Source organism: Arachis stenosperma, chromosome 3 (assembly GCF_014773155.1).
Source record: "Arachis stenosperma cultivar V10309 chromosome 3, arast.V10309.gnm1.PFL2, whole genome shotgun sequence".
Lineage (NCBI taxonomy): Eukaryota > Viridiplantae > Streptophyta > Magnoliopsida > Fabales > Fabaceae > Arachis > Arachis stenosperma.
The window spans coordinates 136,400,555-136,420,706 of record NC_080379.1 but is presented as its reverse complement, the minus strand read 5'-3'; the positions used below and the strand labels follow the sequence as shown (position 1 = coordinate 136,420,706).

Genomic DNA, 20,152 nt, shown 5'->3' with positions numbered 1-20,152 from the left:
AATGAACTCGAGGAGTAGGGATCATTCTCCTCCGACCAGGAGAGCTCGGCACAGACGGCTTCAACGAGACCTGAGAGGACCCTTCCCCATCCGTCCGGGTCGAGATGTTCTAAGCTGCAGTAGCCTTTCTCGCCTTTTTGAAAGCCTTCATCGCATCATTATTCTTGGCCATCTCTGAAAAATGAAAACCAACAGTTTTACAAACCAGGAAAGAAGGAGAAAGCAAAGTAAAAACAAGAAACAAAATATATCAAGTAATACCCAAAGCAGTTCGAACAAGGGATGGGTCCCCAAAAGATTTTTTAGTATCCAGATGAGGAGGTTCCTGGTGCACGAAATTGCAATCACATTTTTGCAATCTGCACAACTAAGCAGCAAGTGCACTGGGTCGTCCAAGTAATACCTTACGTGAGTAAGGGTCGATCCCACGGAGATTGTTGGCTTGAAGCAAGCTATGGTTACCTTGTAACTCTTAGTCAGGATATAATATCAATAATAATTCTTAGTTTGAATTGTAAAAAGAAAAAGGGCATAAATTAAATAATTGTTACGCAATAAGGGAGAATATGTTGGAGTTTTTGAGATGCTTTGTCTTTTGAATCTCTGCAACATAATGCTTCCTTGCATTCAAAAGTGCAAAGTTCCTTTCATGGCAAGCTGTATGTAGGGCGTCACCGTTGTCAATGGCTACTTCCCATCCTCTCAGCGAAAATGGTCCAAATGCTCTGTCACAGCACGGCTAATCATCTGTTGGTTCTCGATCATGTCGGAATAGGATCCATTGATCCTTTTGCATTTGTCATCACGCCCAACAATCGCGAGTTTGAAGCTCGTCACAGTCATTCAATCCCAGAATCCTACTCGGAATACCATAGACAAGGTTTTGACTTTCCAGATTCTCATGAATGCCGCCATCAATTCTAGCTTATACCACGAAGATTCTGATTAAGGAATCTAAGAGATACTCATTCAATCTGATGTAGAATGGAGGTGGTTGTCAGGCACACGTTCGTGGATTGAGGAAGGTGATGAGTGTCACGGATTATCACCTTCTTCATAGTGAGGCGCGAATGAACATCTTAGATAGGAACAAGCATGTTTGAATGGAAAACAGAAATAATTGCATTAATTTATCGAGACGCTGCAGAGCTCCTCACCCTCAACAATTGGGTTTAGAGACTCATGCTGCCAAAAGGTACAAATTTCAGATCTAAAAATGTCATGAGATCAAAAAAAAGTCTCTAAAAGTTGTTTAAATACTAAACTAGTAACCTATGTTTACAGAAAATGAGTAAACTAAGATAATTGGTGCAGAAATCCACTTCTGGGACCCACTTGGTGTGTGCTGGGGCTGAGACTTAAGCTTCTCATGTGCCTGGGCTATTTCTGGAGTTGAACGTCAGGTTGTAACCTGTTTCTGGCGTTGAACTCCAACTTGCAACCTGTTTCTGGCGCTGAACGCTAGACTACAACATGGAACTGGCGTTGAACGCCAGTTTACGTCATCTATCTTCGCGCAAAGTATGGACTATTATATGTTGCGGGAAAGCCCTGGATGTCTACTTTCTAACCCAATTGAGAGCGCACCAATTGGACTTCTGTAGCTCCAAAAAATTCATTCCGAGTGCAGGGAGGTCAGAATCTAACAACATCAGTAGTCTTTTTTCAGCCTAAATCAGATTTTTGCTCAGCTCCCTCAATTTCAGCCAGAAAATACCTGAAATTACAAAAAAACACACAAACTCATAGTAAATTCCAGAAATATGAATTTTGCCTAAAAACTAATAAAATTATACTAAAAGTTAACTAAAACATACTAAAATCTACATGAAATTACCCCCAAAAAGCGTATAAAATATCCGCTCATCAGTTCCCCCCAAATATCCTCCAAGACATTCACAAAGGCCTGCTCGACCTCGTCCAACATCTCCCAAGTATATCGGGATACCACTACGTTCCTCTGCCACTCTTAAGGAAAGCGGGGCTCATTATTTTTGTCCAGAAAGAAAGGCCGGGCTCCTTCAACAGCCCGGACCTTAAAGAAGTAATTCTTAAAATCCTGGAAAGACTCATCATACATAGAAAAAACCTTATACCCCTAGGAAGACCTAAATAAAATCCAAGAAGCCTTCTTTTGGTAGTCCCAGGCTTGGTCAAGACGAAAAGATACAAAAAAAGAGTTTGAGAAGATGTAACAGCAAATTCTTGACAAACCAGCTGAAAAATCTTGATGAAGACCCAAGAATTCGGATGAAGCTGAGAGGGGGCTACATTACAGGACCATAACAGGTCAGTTTCAAAAGAAGTAAACGGAAAGGTGATGTTCATTTGGCTGAAAAAGAAATCATAGGCATAGAAAAAGGGACGCCCCCCTGAGTCAGGACAGGGAAGCAAACTCGATAATTAGAATCAGGTGCCACTAACTCATAATTGTTCTCCTGATCCTCACTGCTACAAATACGGTGATGTCTTCTAAGCGCTACACAAAATTCAGAATTGGCTAAAGAAACACACAGCAACACAAGGGAGTCCAGCCAATCGGACATCCCCTCAGGAACCTTAGAAGACGCCTCAACAATATTTTTGCGAGAAGATATGGCCAACTAGTCCTACAAACAAGAAAAGAAGATTGGATTACTAAAAACATCTCGGACGAAATCAAAACAACTCGGGCAACATAATCCAGCGTAGTACAGGCAACAAAATGAAACCCCAGGACCCACACCAAAAAGATCCAGGGGCATTCTTTGGAGACAGTTAACAGAACAAGGACTCAGGAAAACCCACAAGACCAACATCCTAACAAAAAACTCTCAGCAAAGACAAAGAACAGCCCTCTCTCAAAAAGCGACATCCCGAGAAGAAAAGAAAGACATTACCCTAAAAAGCTAAAAATAAAATAAAGTCATCATAATAACTACCTTCCAAATTCACAGTCTTAGTTTATCAGCAAACGAAACTACCAAGCAACAAAACGTATCGAGAAGAAGTCATCAAAGACTCCACCTTTTTCAGAGAAATAAACCCCCCCAAACAAGCAAATGACACAAAATCAAAACGAGCCATCAAAAAATCGTTACTTTCTACAAAGGTTCATCAGCAAAGTTACTATTCATACCCAAAGTCATCATAGTTACCAACATGGCGAAAAGACATCAAAGGAACAATCTTTCCAGGAAAGCAAAGGCCTCAGTGACAACATGCATCACAGCAAAATCAAACTTTACAAAAAACCGGATGCAAAGCAATGAAGGAAGTAAAAAAGTAGAAAGAAGAATCGACCTGGAAAAAGCAGAAAGCTTCGATGAAGTTAAAAGGTAGAAGATGGAATCAGGAGTCGCCCTTTCACAGTAAGGAAAGCATTGATAATCGCCAAGCAACGTTTGATGAGCGGATAATTTATACGCTGTTTGGCATTGTTTTTAGGTAGTTTTTAGTATGATCTAGTTACTTTTAGGGATGTTTTCATTAGTTTTTATGCTAAATTCACATTTCTGGACTTTACTATGAGTTTGTGTGTTTTTCTGTGATTTCAGGTAATTTCTGGCTGAAATTGAGGGACCTGAGCAAAACTCTGATAAGAAGGCTGACAAAGGACTGCTGATGCTGTTGGATTCTGACCTCCCTGCACTCAAAATGGATTTTCTGGAGATTTCTAGCAATATATAATAGTCCATACTTTATTCGAGATTTGACGACGTAAACTGGCGCTCAACGCCAGTTCTATGCTGCATTCTGGAGTCAAACGCCAGAAACACGTCACGAACTAGAGTTGAACGCCAAAAACACGTTACAACTTGGCGTTCAACTCCAAGATAAGCCTCAGCTCGTGTAAAGATAAAGCTCAGCCTAAGCACACACCAAGTGGGCCCCAGAAGTGGATTTCTGCATCAATAAACCCTAGTAGCTAGTCTAGTATAAATAGGACTTTTTACTATTGTATTAGATATCTTTGGTCTCAGTTTTATTTTATTATTCATTTTAGGAGACTATTGATCATGTTTTGGGGGCTGGCCATTCGGCCATGCCTAAACCTTCATCACTTATGTATTTTTAACGGTGGAGTTTCTACACACCATAGATTAAGGGTGTGGAGCTCTGCTGTACCTCAAGTTTCAATGCAATTACTACTATTTTCTATTCAATTCCGCTTGTTCTTATTCTAAGATATTCGTTGCACTTCAACATGATGAATGTGATGATCCGTGACACTCATCATCATTCTCACCTATAAACGCGTGACTGACAACCACTTCCGTTCTACCTTAGACCGGGCGCATATCTCTTGGATTCCTTAATCAGAATCTTCGTGGTATAAGCTAGAATTGATGGCGGCATTCATGGGAATCCGGAAAGTCTAACCTTGTCTGTGGTATTCCGAGTAGGATTCCGGGATTGAATGACTGTGACGAGCTTCAAACTCGCGATTGTTATGCGTGATGACAAACGCAAAAGAATCAAGGGATTCTATTCCAACATGATCGAGAATCGACAGATGATTAGCCGTGCTGTGACAGAGCATTTGGACCATTTTCACTGAGAGGATGGGATGTAGCCATTGACAACGGTGATGCCCTACATAAAGCTTGCCATGGAAAGGAGTAAGAAGGATTGGATGAAAGCAGTAGAAAAGCAGAGATTCAGAAGGAACACAGCACATCCATGCACTTATCTGAAATTCCCACCATTGAATTACATGAGTAACTCTATCTTTATTTTCTGTTTTATTTATTTACTATTCGAAAACTCCATAACATTTATTATCCGCCTAACTGAGATTTACAAGATGACCATAGCTTGCTTCATACCAACAATCTCCGTGGGATCGACCCTTACTCACGTAAGGTATTACTTGGACGACCCAGTGCACTTACTGGTTAGTTGTGCGGAGTTGTGACTAAGTGTGATTCACGTTTGAGAGCGCTACCAAGTCTTTGGAGCCATTGTTGATGATCACAATTTCGTGCACCAAGATTTTGGCGCCGTTGTCGGGTATTGTTCGAGTTTGGACAACTGACGGTTCATCTTGTTGCTCAGATTAGGTAATTTTCTTTTTGTTTTATTTTCAAAAAATTTTCAAAAATCTTTCAAAATTTTTTTCCTTTTGTTTTCGAAAATTTTCTAAATTTTTAAGAATGAATTCTAGTGTTTCTTGAAACATGTTGAAGCTTAGCTTGCTGTAAAGTCATGTCTAACTCAATTGGATTGAGGCTTCCACTTGTCAACATAAAAGGGTATGTATATAGAGTTGGATGAAGTATCAGCTGTTGCATGTCTGATTTATATCCTAAAGCTGGCTGGCTATTAAGCCATGCCCAACCCTTGGATTGGAGCTTTAGGCTAATATTGAAAGATTCCTGGAATTCTTCTTAAAGATTTTGAATTTCTTATTTTCTTTTCCTATATGTTTTTTCGAAAAATATATAAAAGAAAATACAAAAAAATTATAAAATCATAAAAATAAAAAATATTTTGTGTTTCTTGTTTGAGTCTTGTGTCATGTTTTAAGTTTGGTGTCAATTGCATATTCATATTGTTCTTGCAATTTTCGAAAAATTCATGCATTCATAGTGTTCTTCATGATCTTCAAGTTGTTCTTGGTAAGTCTACTTGTTTGATCTTGATAATTTCTTGTTTTGTATTCTTTGTTGTTTTTCATATGCATTTTTGCATTCATAGTGTCTAAGCATTGCAAATCTCTAAGTTTGGTGTCTTGCATGTCTTATTTGCATCAAAATTTTTCAAAAATAGTTCTTGATGTTCATCATGATCTTCAAAGTGTTCTTGGTGTTCATCTTGACACTCATAGCATTCTTGCATGCATCATGTGTTTTGATCTAAAAATTTCATGCATTGAGTATTTTTTGTGTTTTTCTCTCTCATTATAATTAAAAATTCAAAAATAAAAAATATATCTTTTCCTTATTTTTCTCAAAAAATCCAAAATTTTGGGTTGACTTGGTCAAATTTTTTTTTTAAAATGAGTTGTTTTCTTGTTAGTCATGTCAAAATTTCAATTTTAAAAATCTTATCTTTTAAAAACTTTTTCAAAAATTAAATCCTTTTCATTTTTCTTATTAATTTTCGAAAATTCTTTAAAATATTTTTCTTAATTTTATCTTTATTTTCGAAAATTATGCTAACAATTAATATGATTGATTAAAAAGTTTGAAGTTTGTTACTTTCTTGTTAAGAAATGTTCAATCTTTAAATTCTAAAATCTTATCTTTTAGTTTCTTGTTAGTTGTGTAATTAATTTTAATTTTAAAAATTAAATCTTTTCTAACCATATCTTTTCTATCATATTTTTTCAAAATTTTATCTTTTTCAAAAATTTGATTTCAAAATATCTTATCTTCTTATCTTCTTATCTTTTCAAATTTGATTTTAATATCTTTTTCAACTAACTAATTAACTTTTTGTTTGTTTCTTATCTTTTTTAAAACCACCTAACTACTTTTCCCTCTCTAATTTTCGAAAATATCTCATCCCTTTTTCAAAATTCTTTTTAAATTAACTAATTATTTTAAAATTTAATTTTAATTCTATCTCACCTTTAATTTTCGAAAATCATTAACTGCTTTTCAAAATTAATTTTCGAATTCTCTCTCTCTCATCTTCCTCTATTTATTTATTTATTCACTAACACTTCTCTTCATCTCAAATCACTACCTCTATCTTACCCTACTATTTGGATTCTCCTTTCTTTATTCCCTTTATTCTTCTACTAATAATAAGGAACCTCTTTACTGTGACATAGAGGATTCCTCTTCTCTTCTTTTCTTGTTCTCTTCTCTTTCATATGAGCAGGAACAAGGAAAAAGGTATTCTTATTGAAGCTGACCCTAAACCTGAAAGGCCTCTGAAGAGGAAACTAAGAGAAGCCAAATTACAATAATCCAGAGACAACCTTACTGAAATTTTCGAACAAAAGAAGGAGATGGTAGCCGAACCTAACAACAATAATGCAAGAAGGATGCTTGGTGATTATACTACACCTACTTCCAAATTTGATGGAAGAAGCATCTCAATCCCTACTATTAGGGCAAACAATTTTGAGCTGAAACCTCAACTAGTTGCTTTAATGCAACAAAACTTCAAGTTTCATGGACTTCCATCAGAAGATCCCTAGCAGTTTTTAACTGAGTTCTTGTAGATCTGCGAGACTGTAAAGATGAATGGAGTAGATCCTAAAGTCTACAAGCTCATGCTTTTCCCTTTTGCAGTAAGAGACAGAGCTAGAACATGGTTGGATTCACAACCTAAGGATAGCCTGGACTCATGGGATAAGCTCGTCACAGCCTTCTTGGCTAAGTTATTTCCTCCTCAAAAGCTGAGCAAGCTTAGAGTAGATGTTCAGACCTTCAAACAAAAAGATGGTGAATCCCTCTATGAAGCTTGGGAAAGATACAAACAGATGACCAAAAGATGTCCTTCTGACATCTTTTCAGAATGGACCATGATAGATATATTCTATTATGGTCTATCTGAGTTCTCTAAGATGTCGTTGGACTATTCTGTAGGTAGATCCATTCACCTAAAGAAAACGCCTGCAGAAGCTCAAGAACTTATTGACATGGTTGCAAATAACCAGTTCATGTACACTTCTAAGAGGAATTCTGTGAATAATGGGATGTCTCAGAGGAAGGGAATTCTTGAGATTGATGCTTTGAATGCCATATTGGCTCAGAACAAAATGTTGACTCAGCAAGTCAACATGATTTTCCAAAGTCTGAATGGATGGCAAAATGCATCCAACAGTACTAAAGATGCATCTTCTGAAGAAGAAGCTTATGATCTTGATAACCCTGCAATAGCAGAGGTAAATTACTTACGTGAACCTTATGGAAACACCTACAATTCATCATGCAGAAATCATCCAAATTTCTCATGGAAGGATCAACAAAAGCCTCAACAAGGCTTTAATAATGGTGGACGAATGATGAGCGGATAATTTATACGCTTTTTGGCATTGTTTTTAGGTAGTTTTTAGTATGATTGAGCTACTTTTAGGGATGTTTTCATTAGTTTTTATGTTAAATTCACATTTCTGGACTTTACTATGAGTTTGTGTGTTTTTCTGTGATTTCAGGTAAATTATGACTGAAATTGAGGGATTTGAGCAAAACTCTGAAAAAGGCTGACAAAAGGACTGCTGATGCTGTTGGATTCTGACCTCCCTGCATTCAAAATGGATTTTCTGGAGCTACAGAACTCTAATTGGCGCGCTTTCAACGGCGTTGGAAAGTAGACATCCAGAGCTTTCCAGCAATATATAATAGTCCATACTTTATTCGACGAATGACGATGTAACTTGGCGTTGAACGCCAAGTTCATGCTGCTGTCTGGAGTTAAACGCCAGAAAAACGTCATGATCCGGAGTTGAACGCCCAAAACACGTCATAACTCAAAGTTCAACTCCAAGAGAAGCCTCAGCTCGTGGATTGATCAAGCTCAGCCCAAGCATACACCAAGTGGGCCCCGGAAGTGGATTTATGCATCATTTACTTACTCATGTAAACCCTAGTAGCTAGTCTAGTATATATAGGACATTTATCTATTGTATTAGATATCTTTTGACCACTTTAAGTCTTTAATCATTCGGTCACTTGATCATGGAGAGGGCTGGCCATTCGGCCATGCCTGAACCTCTTTCACTTATGTATTTTCAACGGTGGAGTTTCTGCACACCATAGATTAAGGGTGTGGAGCTCTGCTGTACCTCAAGTATTAATGAAGTTCTATTTTCTTTTATTCAAATCTCTCTTATTCTTATTCCAAGATATTCATTCGCACCCAAGAACATGATGAATGTGATGATTAGATAACCCTCATTATCATTCTCACTTATGAACGCGCGTGATTGACAACCACTTCCGTTCTACATGCAACAGAGCTTGAATGTGTATCTCTTAGATTCCCCAACAGAATCTTCGTGGTATAAGCTAGATAGATGGCGGCATTTATGAGGATCCGGAAAGTCCAACCTTGTCTGTGGTGTTCCGAGTAGGATCCTGGGAATCCGGAAAGTCTAACCTTGTCTGTGGTATTCCGAGTAGGATTCCGGTAATGAATGACTGTGACGTGCTTCAAACTTGCAAGTGCTGGGCGTTAGTGACAGACGCAAAAGAATCAAGGGATTCTATTCCAGTAGGAGCGGGAACCAACCAGTGATTAGCCGTACTGTGACAGAGTGCGTGAGCATTAGTTTTCACTGCGAGGATAGGATGTAGCCATCAACCATGGGTGATGCCTCCAGACGATTAGCCGTGCGATTGACAACCGCATAGGATCATTTTCCCGAGAGGATTGAAAGTAGCCACCGCTGATGGTGAACCCCTATACACAGCTTGCCATGGAAAGGAGTAAGAAGGATTGAGTTGAAGCAATAGGAGAGCAGGCGTTCTTGAGCCATACAGCATCTTCATATACTTAACTGAAATTCCTATGCCAATGAATCTACATAAGTATTCTATCCCTTTTATTATTTCTTATTTTATTATTAATTTTCGAACCATAAACAATTTTAATCTGCCTGACTGAGATTTACAAGGTGACCATAGCTTGCTTCATACCAACAATCTCTGTGGATTCGACCCTTACTCACGTAAGGTTTATTACTTGGACGACCCAGTACACTTGCTGGTTAGTTGAACGGAGTTGTGAATTCAACCAGTGCCATAATAGTGATTTCATACAAAGACAAACAACTTGAAAAGAATAGTGATCACAATTTCGTCCACCAACGAACTAGGCTCAGCAATAGCAAGCCTTTTCCACCATCTTCTCAGCAACAGACAGAGAATTCTGAGCAAAGCACTTCTAATTTAGCTAATCTAGTCTCTGATCTGTCTAAGGCCACTTTAAGTTTTATGAGTGAAACAAGATCCTTCATTAGAAATTTGGAGGCACAAGTGGGCCAGCTGAGTAAGAAAGTTACTGAAACCCCTCCTAGTACTCTCCCAAGCAATACAGAAGAGAATCCAAAGAGAGAGTGCAAGGCCATTGATATACTCAACATGGCCGAATACAAGAAGGAGGGAGAGGACGTGAATCCCAATGAGAAAGATCTTATGGGACGTCCCTCAAGCAAGAAGGAGTTCCCTATTGAGGACCCAAGGGAATTTGAGGCTCATATAGAGACCATAGAGATTCCATTAAACCTCCTTCTGCCATTCATGAGCTCTGAAGACTATTCTTCCTCTGAAGAGGATGAAGATGTAATTGGAGAGCAAGTTGCTCAATATCTAGGAGCTATTATGAAACTGAATGCCAAGTTGTTCTTGGTAAGTCTACTTGTTTGATCTTGATAATTTCTTGTTTTGTATTCTTTGTTGTTTTTCATATGCATTTTTGCATTCATAGTATCTAAGCATTGCAAATCTCTAAGTTTGGTGTCTTGCATGTCTTCTTTGCATCAAAATTTTTCAAAAATAGTTCTTGATGTTCATCATGATCTTCAAAGTGTTCTTGGTGTTCATCTTGACACTCATAGCAAGGGTCGATCCCACGGAGATTGTTGGCTTGAAACAAGCTATGGTTACCTTGTAACTCTTAGGTCTTGTTTGAGTGAGCTTTTAAGAAAAGATCTTTTTTCGAGTTATCTTTTTTTAAAAGATCTTATAGAGAAGTAAAAGTAATTTTATATTTGGATATCTCATGTAAAAATGTCTTTTTATCTATCAATTATGTTTGGGTATAACAATATAAAAGTACTTTTTTGTTTATTTATTACATGAAAAACATCTTTTTTTTAAGGAAAAAAGATCTTTTAAAAAAAGATGTAAATTACAGCTTCTCAAAAAAGATCTTTTTTTGATTTTACTAGTACTTTTACTTTTACTACTAGAAATTTGCCAAACACATTAAAAAATTAAAAAAGATCTTTTTTCATTGAAAAAAGATCTTTTTTTAACAAAATAATGGCGCCAAAACATGCACTTAGTTAGGATATAATATCAATAATAATTCTTAGTTTGAATTGTAAAAAGAAAAAGGGCATAAATTAAATAATTGTTACGCAATAAGGGAGAATATGTTGGAGTTTTGGAGATGCTTTGTCTTCTGAATCTCTGCAACATAATGCTTCCTTGCATTCAAAAGTGCAAAGTTTCTTCCATGGCAAGCTGTATGTAGGGCGTCACCGTTGTCAATGACTACTTCCCATCCTCTCAGTGAAAATAGTCCAAATGCTCTGTCACAGCACTGCTAATCATCTGTTGGTTCTCGATCATGTCGGAATAGGATCCATTGATCCTTTTGAGTTTGTCATCACGCCCAACAATCGCGAGTTTGAAGCTCGTCACAGTCATTCAATCCCAGAATCCTACTCGGAATACCACAGACAAGGTTTAGACTTTTCGGATTCTCATGAATGCCGCCATCAATTCTAGCTTATACCACGAAGATTCTGAAAAAGGAATCTAAGAGATACTCATTCAATCTGATGTAGAACGGAGGTGGTTGTCAGGCACACGTTTGTGGATTGAGGAAGGTGATGAGTGTCATGGATAATCACCTTCTTCATAGTGAGGCGCGAATGAACATCTTAGATAGGAACAGGCATGTTTGAATGGAAAACAGAAATAATTGCATTAATTCATCGAGACACTACAGAGCTCCTCATCCTCAACAATGGGGTTTAGAGACTCATGCTGCCAAAAGGTACAAATTTCAGATCTAAAAATGTCATGAGATCTAAAATAAGTCTCTAAAAGTTGTTTAAATACTAAACTACTAACCTAGGTTTACAGAAAATGAGTAAACTAAGATAATTGGTGTAGAAATCCACTTTTGGGGCCTACTTGATGTGTGCTGGGGCTGAGACTTAAGCTTCTCACGTGCCTGGGCTATTTCTGGAGTTGAACGCCAGGTTGTAATCTATTTCTGGCGTTGAACTCCAACTTGCAACATGTTTCTGGCGCTGAACGCCAGACTACAACATGGAACTGGCGTTGAACGCCAGTTTACGTCATCTATCTTCGCGCAAAGTATAGACTATTATATATTGCTGGAAAGCCCTGGATGTCTACCTTCCAACCCAATTGAAAGCGCGCCAATTGGACTCCTGTAGCTCCAAAAAATTCATTCCGAGTGCAGGGAGGTCAGAATCCAATAGCATCAGCAGTCCTTTTTCATCCTATATAAGATTTTTGCTCAGCTCCCTCAATTTCAGGCAGAAAATACCTGAAATTACGAAAAACACACAAACTCATAGTAAAGTCTAGAAATATGAATTTTGCCTTAAAACTAATAAAATTATACTAAAAACTAACTAAAACATACTAAAATCTACATGAAATTACCCCCAAAAGCGTATAAAATATCCGCTCATCACAACACCAAACTTAAACTGTTGCTTGTCCCCAAGCAACTAGATAAATAAAAGAGGATAAAAAGAAATCAAGAAGCAATAATATCTCAGAGTTTTAAGTGAAGCTCAGATTCTAATTAGATGAGCGGGGCTAGTGGCTTTTTGCTTCCAAACAGTTTTGGCATCTCACTTTATCCTTTGAAATTCAGAATGATTGGCATCCTTAGGAACTCAAAATTCAGATAGTATTATTGATTCTCCTAGTTTAGTATGTTGACTGTTGAACACAGCTACTTTATGAGTCTTGGCCGTGGCCCTAAGCACTTTGTTTTCCAGTATTACCACCGGATACATAAATGCCACAGACACATAACTGGGTGAACCTTTTTAGATTGTGACTTAGCTTTGCTAGAGTCCCTAATTAGAGGTGTCCAGAGTTCTTAAGCACACTCTTTTGCTTTGGATCACGACTTTAACCACTCAGTCTCAAGCTTTTCACTTGGACCTGCATGCCACAAGCACATGGTTAGGGACAGATTGATTTAGCCACTTAGGCCTGGATTTATTTCCTTGGGCCCTCCTATCCATTGATGCTCAAAGCCTTGGATCCTTTTCACACTTGCCTTTTGGTTTAAAGGGCTATTGGCTTTTTCTACCTCTTTTGCTTTTTTTTCGCAAATTACTGACTTTTCATTTTTTTTCTTTCGCCAGCTTGTTTTTCACTGCTTTTTCTTGCTTCAAGAATCAATTTCATGATTTTTCGGATCATCAGTAACATTTCTCTTGTTCATCATTCTTTCAAGAGCCAACAATTTTAACATTCATAAAATTCAATATAAAAAATATGCACTATTCAGGCATTCATTCAGAAGACAAAAAGTATTGCCACCACATATAAATAATTAGAATTTTCCTTATTAAGAACTCGAAAAAAATATTGCCTCTTTATTCTAAAAATCTACTATTTTATTCATGTTTGATGATGATGAGAAAAATAAATTATAGCTTAATTGGAGATAAAATCAAAATAGAGATACTAATTACTACTACTAATATATAACTTCTAAGGTAAATTCATAATAAGAACAGTTATCACAGAGTTAAGGCAAAGATTAGGACTCAACAACCTTTATTTTGGGAAGTGGGTGTTCCTCTAGTCTGTGGGGTGCTTGATCCTTCAAGAGATAATTTCTGACGCTTCAGTTCATTCAAGTCACATCCTTGCTCTTCCTGTTCCCTTAGGTGCCATGATCTTGATGAGTTTTAGCTCAGTGATCATGGCAAATCACACCAAACTTAGAGGTTTGCTTGTCCTCAAGAAAAAGAAAGGAAATGAGAGGAATAGAGGGAGAGGAAATTTTGAAATTCAAAAGATATGATGAGTTGAAAAAGATATGAGAAGAAATTAAAAAGGATTTGAAAAGAATTCAAAAAGATAGATGAGTTTTGAAAACGATTTGAAAAAGAGTTGGATTGGATTGGAAAAAGATTTGTGTTTATGGATTAAGATACATTTAATATTTTTGAAAAAAAGTTTTTAGAAATTAGGATTAAAATTTTTGGAATTAAAGGATGAGAATTTGTAACATGTTTATGCAAGAAATCATGAATTAAAATGTAGAAAATTAAAAATTTGTGATGAAGAAGAAAAAAAAATTTACCTCCTCCCCACCATCCTGGCGTTAAACGCCCAAACGCTGCATGTTTTGGGCGTTTAATGCCCAAACGCTGCTTCTCCTGGGCGTTCAATGCCCAGCTGTTGCTTCTTTCTGGCGTTGAACGCCAGGAACTCCTTTGTCACTGGGCCTTTTTCTGAACGCCCAGGACGCTGTAAATCTAGCGTTGAATGCCCAGAAGGTACTTCTTTCGGGCGTTTAACGCCCAAAACAGCTCTTACTAGCGTTTTCGCACCAGTGATCTTCCTTTTACTGTTTTTATCCTTTGAATCCTTCTATAACTCTGTGAACTCAAGCAATTGCTATTTTACCTTGAAGATAATTGACATATACCTGTAAAAATCAATTAATTAACAAAAAGACTTTGTAAATGGCTGGGTTGCCTCCCAGCAAGCTGATGCACGAAATTGTGATCACTACAACTTCGCACAACTAACCAGCAAGTGCACTGGGTCGTCCAAGTAATACCTTACGTGAGTAAGGGTCGATCCCACGGAGATTGTTGGTATGAAGCAAGCTATGGTCACCTTGTAAATCTCAGTCAGGCAGACTCAAATGGGTATAGTGATAAACGAATAAAGCATAAAGATAAAGATAGAGATACTTATGTATATCATTGGTGAGAGCTTCAGATAAGCGTATGAAGATGCCTTCCCTTCCGTCTCTCTGCTTTCCTACAGTCTTCATTCAATCCTTCTTACTCCTTTCCATGGCAAGCTCATGTAGGGTTTCACCGTTGTCAGTGGCTACCTCCCATCCTCTCAGTGAAAATGTTCCTATGCTCTGTCACAGCATGGCTAATCAGCTGTCGGTTCTCGGTCAGGCCGGAATAAAATCCATCGATTCTTTTGCGTCTGTCACTAACGCCCCGCCTGCTAGGAGTTTGAAGCACGTCACAGTCATTCAGTCATTGAATCCTACTCAGAATACCACAGACAAGATTTAGACCTTTCGGATTCTCTTGAATGCCGCCATCAGTTCTCGCCTATACCACGAAGATTCCGGTTAAAGAATCCAAGAGATAAACACTAGAGCCTTGTTGCTTGTAGAACAGAAGTGGTTGTCAGTCACTTTGTTCATAAGTGAGAATGATGATGAGTGTCACGGATCATCACATTCATCAAGTTGAAGAACAAGTGATATCTTGGATAAAGAACAAGCGGAATTGAATAGAAGAACAATAGTAATTGCATTAATACTCGAGGTACAGCAGAGCTCCACACCTTAATCTATGGTGTGTAGAAACTCCACCGTTGAAAATACATAAGAACAAAAGTGATCATTGGTTTCGGCCCCAAAGAGGGAACCAGAAGAACCAAGATGAAAATACAATAGTAAAAGGTCCTATATATAGAAAACTAGTAGCCTAGGGTGTACAGAGATGGGTAAATGACATAAAAATCCACTTCCGGGCCCACTTGGTGTGTGCTTGGGCTGAGCAATGAAGCATTTTTCGTGTAGAGACTCTTCTTGGAGTTAAACGCCAGTTTTTATGCCAGTTTGGGCGTTTAACTCCCATTTAGGTGCCAGTTCCGGCGTTTAACGCTGGGATTTCTGTAGGTGACTTTGAACGCCGGTTTGGGCCATCAAATCTTGGGCAAAGTATGGACTATCATATATTGCTGGAAAGCCCAGGATGTCTACTTTCCAACGCCGTTGAGAGCGCGCCAATTGGGCTTCTGTAGCTCCAGAAAATCCACTTCGAGTGCAGGGAGGTCAGAATCCAACAGCATCTGCAGTCCTTTTCAGTCTCTGAATCAGATTTTGCTCAGGTCCCTCATTTCAGCCAGAAAATACCTGAAATCACAGAAAAACACACAAACTCATAGTAAAGTCCAGAAAAGTGAATTTTAACTAAAAACTAATAAAAATATACTAAAAACTCAACTAATATACTAAAAACATACTAAAAACAATGCCAAAAAGCGTACAAATTATCCGCTCATCACAACACCAAACTTAAATTGTTGCTTGTCCCCAAGCAACTGAAAATCAAATAAGATAAAAAGAAGAGAATATACTATAGACTCCAAATTATCAATGAACTTAGCTCCAAATTAGATGAGCGGGACTAGTAGCTTTTTGCCTCCGAACAGTTTTGGCATCTCACTCTATCCTTTGAAATTCAGAATGATTGGCTTCTTTAGGAACTCAGAATCCAGATAGTGTTATTGATTCTCCTAGTTAAGTATGATGATTCTTGAACACAGCTACTTATTGAGTCTTGGCCGTGGCCCAAAGCACTCTGTCTTCCAGTATTACCACCGGATACATACATGCCACAGACACATAATTGGGTGAACCTTTTCAGATTGTGACTCAGCTTTGCTAGAGTCCCCAATTAGAGGTGTCCAGGGTTCTTAAGCACACTCTTTTTGCCTTGGATCACAACTTTATTTCTTTCTTTTTCTTTCTTTTTCTTTCTTTTTCTTTTTCTCCCTTTTTTTTTCGTTTTTTTTTTGTATTCACTGCTTTTTCTTGCTTCAAGAATCATTTTTATGATTTTTCAGATCCTCAGTAACATGTCTCTTTTTTCATCATTCTTTCAAGAGCCAACAACTTTAACATTCATGAACCACAAATTCAAAAGACATATGCACTATTTAAGCATACATTCAGAAAACAAAAAGTATTGTCACCACATCAGACTAATTAAGCTAGTTTTAAAGATGAATTCGAAATCCTGTACTTCTTGTTCTTTTGTAATAAAAACAGTTTTCATTTAAGAAAGGTGATGGATTCATATTCATAGCTTTAAGGCATAGACACTAAGACACTAATGATCATAAGACACAAACATAGATAAACATAAGCATGAAAATTTCGAAAAACAGAAAAACAAAGAACAAGGAAATTAAAGAACGGGTCCACCTTAGTGATGGTGGCTTGTTCTTCCTCTTGAAGGCCTTTATGGAGTGCTTGAACTCCTCAATGTCTCTTCCTTGTCTTTGTTGCTCCTCTCTCATGATTCTTTGATCTTCTAATTTCATGGAGGAGGATGGAATGTTCTTGGTGCTCCACCCTTAGTTGTCCCATGTTGGAACTCAATTCTCCTAGGGAGGTGTTGATTTGCTCCCAATAGTTTTGTGGAGGAAAGTGCATCCCTTGAGATGAATCTCTCCATCTCTCATGACTCGGAGGTAGAAGCTTTTGCCTTCCCTTTCCTCTTTCTAGAGGTTTCTCCGGCCTTGGATGCCATAAATGGTTATGGAAAAACTAAAAGCAACGCTTTTACCACACCAAACTTAAAAGGTTTGCTCGTCCTCGAGCAAAAGAAGAAAGAAGAGAGTAGAAGAAGAAGAAATGAGGAGGAAGGGAGTGGCTTTGTGTTCGGCCAAAGAAAGGGGGAGAAGTGGTGTTTAGGTTGTGTGAAGATGAAGGGATGAAGAAGGGTTTATTTAGGGGTGTTGAGGTGATTGGTGGATGGGTGAAGAAGAGAGAGAGAATGGTGGGGTTGGTGGGGATTCTGTGGGGTCCACAGATCCTGTGGTGTCAAGGAAAAGTCATCCCTGCACCAGATGGCATTCAAAATCACGTTTTGAGCCAATTCTGGCGTTAAACGCCGGGCTGGTGCCCATTTCTGGCGTTTAACGCCAGGTTCTTGCCCTTTCCTGGCGTTTAACGCCAGTCTGGTGCCCCTTTTTGGCGTTAAACGCCCAGAATGGTGCCAGACTGGGCGTTAAACGCCCAACTGCTACCCTCACTGGCGTTTAAACGCCAGTGAGTTCTTCCTCCAGGGTGTGCTATTTTTCTTCCTGTTTTTCATTCTGTTTTTGCTTTTTCAATTGATTTTGTGACTTCTTATGATCATCAACCTACAAAAAACATAAAATAGCAAAGGAAAATAGATTAAATATATCATTGGGTTGCCTCCCAACAAGCGCTTCTTTAATGTCAGTAGCTTGACAGAGGGCTCTCATGGAGCCTCACAGATACTCAGAGCAATGTTGGAACCTCCCAACACCAAACTTAGAGTTTGAATGTGGGGGTTCAACACCAAACTTAGAGTTTGGTTGTGGCCTCCCAACACCAAACTTAGAGTTTGACTGTGGGGGCTCTGTTTGACTCTGATTTGAGAGAAGCTCTTCATGCTTCTTCTCCATGGTGACAGAGGGATATCCTTGAGCCTTAAACACAAAGGATTCTTCATTCACTTGAATGATCAGTTCACCTCTATCAACATCAATCACAGCCTTTGCTGTGGCTAGGAAGGGTCTGCCAAGGATGATGGATTCATCCATGCACTTCCCAGTCTCTAGGACTATGAAATCAGCAGAGATGTAATGGTTTTCAATCTTCACCAAAACATCCTCTACAAGTCCATAAGCTTATTTTCTTGAGTTGTCTGCCATCTCTAGTGAGATTCTTGCAGCTTGTACCTCAAAGATCCCTAGCTTCTCCATTACAGAGAGAGGCATGAGGTTTACACTTGACCCTAAGTCACACAGAGCTTTCTTGAAGGTCATGGTGCCTATGGTACAAGGTATTGAAAACTTCCCAGGATCTTGTCTCTTTTGAGGTAATTTCTGCCTAGACAAGTCATCCAGTTCTTTGGTGAGCAAATGAGGTTCATCCTCCCAAGTCTCATTTCCAAATAACTTGTCATTCAGCTTCATGATTGCTCCAAGGTATTTAGCAACTTGCTCTTCAGTGACATACTCATCCTCTTCAGAGGAGGAATACTCATCAGAGCTCATGAATGGCAGAAGTAAATCCAGTGGGATCTCTATGGTCTCATTTTAAGCCTCAGATTCCCATGGTTCCTCATTGGGGAACTCTGTGGAGGCTAGTGCACGCCCATTGAGGCCTTCCTCAGTGGCGTCCACTTCCTCTCTTTCCTCTCCAGATTCGGCCATGGTTATGGCTTTGCACTCTCCTTTTGGATTTTCTTCTGTATTGCTTGGAAGAGTACTTGGAGGGAGTTCAGTAATTTTCTTGCTCAGCTGTCCCACTTGTGCCTCCAAATTCCTAATGGAGGACCTTGTTTCAGTCATGAAACCTTGAGTGGTTTTGATTAGATCAGAGACCATGGTTGCTAAGTCAGAGGGGTTCTGCTTAGAATTCTCTGTCTGTTGCTGAGAAGATGATGGAAAAGGCTTGCCATTGCTAAACCTGTTTCTTCCACCATTATTGTTATTGAAACCTTGTTGAGGTCTCTCTTGATTCTTCCATGAGAAATTTGGGTAATTTCTCCTTGAAGAATTATAGGTGTTTCCATAGGGTTCTCCTAGGTAATTCACCTCTTCCATTGAAGGGTTCTCAGGATCATAAGCTTCTTCTTCAGATGAAGCATCCTTAGTACTGCTTGGTGCATTTTGCATTCCAGACAGACTTTGAGAAATCAAATTGACTTGTTGAGTCAATATCTTGTTCTGAGCCAAAATGGCATTCAGAGTATCAATCTCAAGAACTCCTTTCTTCTGACTTGTCCCATTGTTCACAGGATTTCTTTCAGAAGTGTACATGAATTGGTTATTTGCAACCATTTCAATGAGCTCTTGAGCCTCTGTAGGCGTCTTCTTCAGATGAAGAGATCCTCCAGCAGAGCTATCCAAAGACATCTTGGATAGTTCAGAGAGACCATCATAGAAAATACCTATGATGCTCCATTCAGAAAGCATGTCAGAAGGACATTTTCTGATTAATTGTTTGTATCTTTCCCAAGCTTCATAGAGGGATTCTCCATCCTTCTGTCTGAAGGTTTGGACTTCCACTCTAAGCTTACTCAATTTTTGAGGTGGAAAGAACTTTGCCAAGAAGGCATTGACTAGCTTTTCCCAAGAGTCCAGGCTTTCTTTAGGTTGTGAGTCCAACCATGTCCTAGCTCTGTCTCTTACAGCAAAAGGGAATAGCATCAGTCTGTAGACCTCAGGGTCAACCCCATTAGTCTTGACTGTGTCACAGATTTGCAAGAATTCAGCTAAGAACTGATGAGGATCTTCCAATGGAAGTCCATGGAACTTGCAATTCTGTTGCATTAGAGAAACTAATTGAGGCTTAAGCTCAAAGTTATTTGCTCCAATGGCAGGGATAGAGATGCTTCTCCCATAGAAGTCGGGAGTAGGTGCAGTAAAGTCACCAAGCACCTTCCTTGCATTGTTGGCATTGTTGTTATTTTCGGCTGCCATGTGTTCTTCCTCTTTGAAGAATTTGGTTAGGTCCT

General features: G+C 38.6%; 2 non-coding genes across 2 annotated transcripts; one reads left to right on the top strand and one right to left on the bottom strand.

The window, feature by feature from the left end:
• Positions 1–7,339: 7,339 nt before the first annotated feature.
• On the bottom strand, positions 7,340–7,446 carry LOC130972503 (small nucleolar RNA R71). The gene has a single exon (XR_009083666.1). It is a non-coding gene; the product is annotated as a small nucleolar RNA R71 (small nucleolar RNA).
• Positions 7,447–19,604: 12,158 nt separating this feature from the next.
• Positions 19,605–19,712, top strand: LOC130972536 (small nucleolar RNA R71). The gene has a single exon (XR_009083698.1). It is a non-coding gene; the product is annotated as a small nucleolar RNA R71 (small nucleolar RNA).
• The last annotated feature ends 440 nt before the right edge of the window (positions 19,713–20,152 follow it).